This window comes from Meriones unguiculatus, chromosome 16 (genome assembly GCF_030254825.1).
Source record: "Meriones unguiculatus strain TT.TT164.6M chromosome 16, Bangor_MerUng_6.1, whole genome shotgun sequence".
NCBI lineage: Eukaryota > Metazoa > Chordata > Mammalia > Rodentia > Muridae > Meriones > Meriones unguiculatus.
Window position 1 is genome coordinate 25,469,230 of NC_083363.1, and position 6,059 is coordinate 25,475,288.

Sequence of the window (6,059 nt, forward strand, 5' to 3'; positions counted from 1 at the left end):
TTGAGACATGGTGTCCCAATGGCCTTGCTGGCCAATATTTCACTGTGTTGCCCAGGAAGACCTGGAACTCACAGCCTTCCACCTCAATCCCTCAGAGAATGTTTGGGGGAGAGGAGTTGATTTTGTTTGCAGTCCTGGGTATTGAACCCAAAGCCTTACCGTATTATATTATCCGAGCTGCACACCACCAGCAGCCCCGGCCCACACCTTACATTTTATTTTGAAGGGGTCTCACCGAGTTCTCCCAGGAAGGCCCTGAACTCCTCCTTCTGCCTCAGCGCTGCTTCCTTGTACAGTGGTGGTTAGTTTTTTGAGACAGGGTCTCATGTAGCCCAAGGAGACCTACAAGTGGTTGTGTCTGAGGATTCACATATCCCACTCTGACCTCATTATGTAGCCATCAGTCACTTCCAACTACTGACCCTCCTGCATGTTTTCTCTGGTGCTAGGGACCAAACACAGTGTGTTTCCTATAACTCCCATACCATTGCAGTCTGGGGCAAAGGTTACCAGCCAATCTGACCTGCAGGATAGGGCCTCAGGCCATGCATACCACAAGTACCAGGACAGGGAAATAGCGCAGCAGGAGGGGTCTTGTTGGGCAGGTACTCTACCAGCCTCCATTTACCAAGACCCGTCCTGTGTTTACAGCTGAGAATCAAGAACAAACAGGCTACAGATTTGCCTAAGTCTTTACACTCAGGATTCATATTCATAGCCTACCATTCTGAAGTTGTCAGTCAACTCAGACTCAGAAAATGGCAAACAAAAGAAGCCTTTATTTGTGAGTTTAGCGACTGCAGATTGCAAGATAGACTCAGAGATTTCTGAATCAGGGTTAGGGAAAAGGCAGAGAGAACAGAAGTCTGAACATGTAAGCAGTAAAAGACAATTTATTTTCAGGGAACTTGTGTTGCTTCGAGAAAGAACAGATGCTGCATAGCAGGGAGTAATGTTTGATGGAACAGAAAGACAGGAATGCCTGCCCATGCTTGCAGTGCCAGCACTGAGGAGGCTGAGGCAGGCCTACTCCATACAGTGAGACTGTGTCTCAAAAAAGAAAGTAAAATAAGAAATTTAAATTTGGAGAAGAGGTGTTGCTCAGCTGTTAAGAACACTTCCTGCTCTTCCAGAGGACTGACTTTCGATTCCCAGCACCCATGGTGGAGATGATTGGATGGAGGGGAGTTGTCACAACCACCTGTAACTTCAACTTCTGGAAGATCTGACACCTCCTGGTATACCTGTACTCATGTACATCACACACACAGACACATATGCATATCAATTAAATGGACTTTAATTTTTTTTATTATTAGACTTGGTGGGGGGCACTTGGGAGGCAGAGGCATGTAGACCTCTGTGAGTTCAAGTCTAGCCTGGACTACAGAGAAATTTCCAGGTCAAAGGGATACACAGTGAACCCCTGTCTCAAAAACATAAAATAAAAAACAAAAAGTTACTATAAGCTGGCATGGTAGATGATGCCTGTGTTCCCAGCACTTGGGAGACTGAGCAGGAAGAGCTACAGTTTCAGGCCAACCTGGGCTATGGGTTGTGTGACCCTGTTAAAAAAAAAAAAAGAAAGAAAGAAAGAAAGAAAGAAAGAAAGAAAGAAAGAAAGAAAGAAAAAGAAGCCAAGCATAGTGATTCAGGCCTGCTATCCCAGGCTGAAATAGGAGGATCATCATTCATCATAAATTTAAGCCAGCCTGAGCTACGGAGTAATTTGAGGTTAGCCTGAGCTAGAGTGAAATCATTCAGTCAAAAAACAAGCAGGAAGCGTGGGCTCATGGGTCCCCATCCTTTTCTGAGGATCTGTAGGTAGGTAATGGCTGCTGGAGAGGGAGAGAGATTTTCTTTAATGATGGAGTCATTGGTAAGGTGTCCATGCTCATGTAAATAATGCTCATCCATGTTCCTCATGAAACTCAGCAGGTCACATGCACACAGAGGCATGAAAGGAAGAGTAGTTGAGAAGAGGAGATCAGCAGGAGGGGGACAAGACAAAGTAATGGAGATGAATATGATAAAATGCATTCATTATATACATGCATGGAATGTCATAATGAAACCCGTTATTATGTATAGTTAATGTGGTCTAATAGCGTTTTGTTAGAGAATGGTGAGCCAGGCAAAATGGCTCTGTGGGGAAAGGCCCTTGCTGCCAAGCCTGAAAACCTGAATTCAGTCTCTAGGATCCACAGGAGAACCAACTCCTGCAAGTTGTCCTCTGATCTCACTTGCCACCATGACATATGTGTGCCTATACACACACACACACAGACATGCAAACCCACACAAATAATAAGTAAATGTAATTTTTCAAAAGCGTAACAAGGTGGGGAAGTTACAGACACTAGAAAGGGGAACAGGAAGTGAGCCAGAATTAGAGAAACCCACTGAGGATTATGGTGGCAGAAGCTTTCCCCACCCTTCCCAGCCCTTCCCACAGCATTCCAGCCTAGGTGAGGAAAGCCAAAGTGATCCAGCCTGGGGCTGACACATATCACACACACACACACACACACACACACACACACAAAATCACACAAGAACAGTACCAGCCAACCCCAGGCAACATAGGAGAGGACTCTCAGCGTGTTGGCACAGGCCCTGAGAGGTCACCAGTCCCCTTCTGTCACTATACTAATAGGGAAAGTGATGCCTGGGGAGAAAAAGACAGTCACCGAGTTCACACAGCACTTTGGGCAGCAATTTTGTCTGGAAGCAGGTCTCCTGACTTCGGGGAAACCCAGCCTTCTTCTAACCTCCTGCAATTTGTTTTTCCCTCGGCTGGACACCCTGGAGACACAAAGGCCTCAGAACTTCCTTCTCCAGTTCCTGCTAGCAGCTCCCACTTCCCCTGGGGAACAAAGTGAGGAAGCAAGCAGTGAACAACTGAAGAGAGCTGCAAGATTTGCTCTTCTAGACCGTGGTGGCTCCGTGCTGTATAGGCAAGAGAATCAAGCTGTTAAAGGTCATCCTCTGCTACATATCAAGTTTGAGTCCAGCCTAGGATACAGGGATACCATCTCAAAAATAATAATAATAAAAGGTGTGTGTGTGTTTGTGTGTGTGTTTATATACACAATGAGTAGATTATTGTGTTTTTGTTTTGTTTTGTTTTTTTGCCAAATCAGTAGGCACCTAAATCATCTATAAAGGTCCTCTTAGAGCCAGGCATGTTAACACACGTCTTTAAGCCCAGCACTTGGGAGGTCTCAAAGTGGGAGGACAGGGGGAGTCAAAATGGTTTAATGAGTGTTTGCCCCAAGCTTAATGACCTAAGTTCCATTCATGGGGCCTACATGGTGAAAGAAAAAATATGATTCTCAAAAGTTGTGCTCTGACATCCAAAGGAGTATGACATTCAAGTGAATACGTGAACACAGAGAGAGAGTCACTAAATAATTATTGTAATAAAAAATTTAATAAAAAAAAACATGGCGGGGGGGGATACTAATGGGGACAGCATGATGACTCAGTAAGTGATAGCTTACCAACAATGGCCAAGGAGAGTTCAACCCTCAAAACAATATAAAGATGGAAGCTGAGAACCAACAGCATAAACTTGTCCTCTGACTCCACAAACACCATGGCATTCACATTTCTCTACCCATCACACACACAGTAATAAAAAATAAACAGTGTAAATCTCAAAATATTAAGAAAATAAATGAAGAATCCTTTTGATCTGTACACAGGATTAAGGGCTATGAAGCTTTTGGAGCCTTGCCTGGTCATACTGTTCTAGGAACCCCCAGGGAAGCATTTATTAGATGTGTTCACAAAGGACTCTTTATGAGAGTCATGGAACCCAGAAGGATCCCAGTAGCTGAAGAATGCATGAGTAATAAGAAAACTGGGCTGGTGAGAACAATGTGTAGAAATGGCCTGCAAGTGGGAGGCAGAAGTAGTAAGGCCAGTGCGCAGCCAGCCTGCCAGGTAATGGGATTCCAAGAAAGGCTGACAGACCAGAGCTCCAAAGCTCCATGTTAGAGTCAAACCCTCCCAGACTTCCTATGGTGTCCAGCAGAGCTGGCCTCCCCCAATCTTGAAGCCTCACAATGAGGGACCATGCTGTACTATCTTCTGTGAAATGTAGGGTTTGGGTCTGTGGGTTCGAGAGATAGGGTCTTCTTATGTAGTTCAGGCCATCCTCGAACTTGTTCACCTGTTTCTGTTCTTGAAATGCTAGGACTACAGGTAAGTGAAACCATGACCCACTCAAGAAGTGTGATTTATTCAGTGAGGAGAGGAACCAAGAACCAGAAATGGGGAAAACAATAACTTTACTCATATTAACTCATCCATCCTCTATCACTCATCTAAATGTCAACATTGTTTGGGATTAAGAGGAAAAATAGGTTAATATGTGTATAAGAAAATGCAAATGTGAAAAGAAAACACCCTCACCTCCACCTTCTGTAACCTAAAGTTTGTAGGGAACTAAAAAGATACTTTGTCTAAGAACCATGAGCCACACAGGCCTCAGAGTTCCCCATGACTTTTGGGTTTTCATGGCGGTTTCCCATCAAGTCCCAAAGAAAGTGCCAGTCCCTATATATATTTCTCCCAAAGGAGGCTCCAGAGGGCAGCCACCACGGCCACCGAATAGCCTGGACCACAGTGTTGTGCCCTGGGCCCATAGCACTGCTCTTCCAAACTGCTCCTTGGAGCCCTCCACCATTCCCAGTTTATGCAGTGCTGGGAATCAAACCCAAGGGCCTCTAGCATGCTAGGGTAGCACTCTACCATCCTAGCTATATCCTCAGTGCGGAGGTTCGGCTTGGCTTGTTTGGAGCAAGATGCTGTTATGTAGCCCTGGCTGGCCTAAAATCTGTCATGTAGTTAGGTGTGATGGCACATGCCTTAAATCCCAGCTCTGGGGAGTCAGAGGTGGGAGATCTTTGTGAGTTCTAGGCCAGCCTGGTCTATGTAGTAAGTTTCAGGCCAGCCAGGGCTGTATATGGAGATGCACAGAAAAAAAAAAAAATAAATAAAAAAGCAATGAAAAAAAAAAAAAAAAAACCAAAGGGCTGGAGAGATGGCTCACAGGTTAAGAGCACTGGCTGTTCTTCCAAAGGTCCCAAATTCAATTCCCAGCCATCACATGGTGGCTCATAACCATCTATAATGAGATCTGGTGCCCTCTTCTGACCTGCAGGCAGAATATTGTATAAATAATAAATCTTTAAAACAAAACAAAAACAAAAAACTGCTATATAGCCCAAGCTGACTTTAAACTTTCGTGGGTCCTCCTTGCCCAAGTGCTAGGATAATAAGCATGAGTCACTTCACCTAGCTAAATTATTTCCCTAGTACTTGAACCCAGGACCTCACACATGCTACACCAGTGTTCTACCACTGAGCTACCTCATCAGCTAGGGAAGGCTTTTCTGTGTTTCAGGATAGTTAGTTTCCTGTGAACTTTGCTTCTCATTAGCATTTGCATTTCGCTGTTATTGTTCCCATGACACATTTATTGGGCACCAACTATATAGGGGGCAATGCGCTAGCAGAAATGTCACACAAGGAAGCAGGGAAGCCAGCACCCAGCAAGACCTTCAGCTCCATCCACCTCTGTCATACGGGTCCCATTTGGCACCTTGAGGCCTTGTCCTTCCCTGGGCTGGAGAAGAGTACTGGCAGGTGGCCAGTCTTTTCTGGAGGCTAGCTAGATCCAGGATGTCGCTCTGCCACAGTGTCAAATGTCAGTGCTACTGCCCTGAGAACATCCAGGAGCCACAGGCAAGGTAGGGTGTAGGAGCAGCTGGTACAAAACAGGCAAGGGCTGCTGAGTCACCCCAGAGAGGCTGCAGGTCAGGGAGGTCTGAAAAAGCTAGAAAAATGCCATGCTCAAGCACTGCCGCTGTGTATCTGTGGATGTTAGTAAGACCTTCGTTCCTTGGAGAGAGGATGTGACTTAGCCGCTTACAATCCCACAGATAAAGAAAGCAACCATCTCTGAGAACTGCACTCATTACTTCCAACTCAGGAGTCTGTGCAAGCTTCCTGCTTCCAACCCGGAAAGCCCTGCTCCCTCAAGCCTCAGG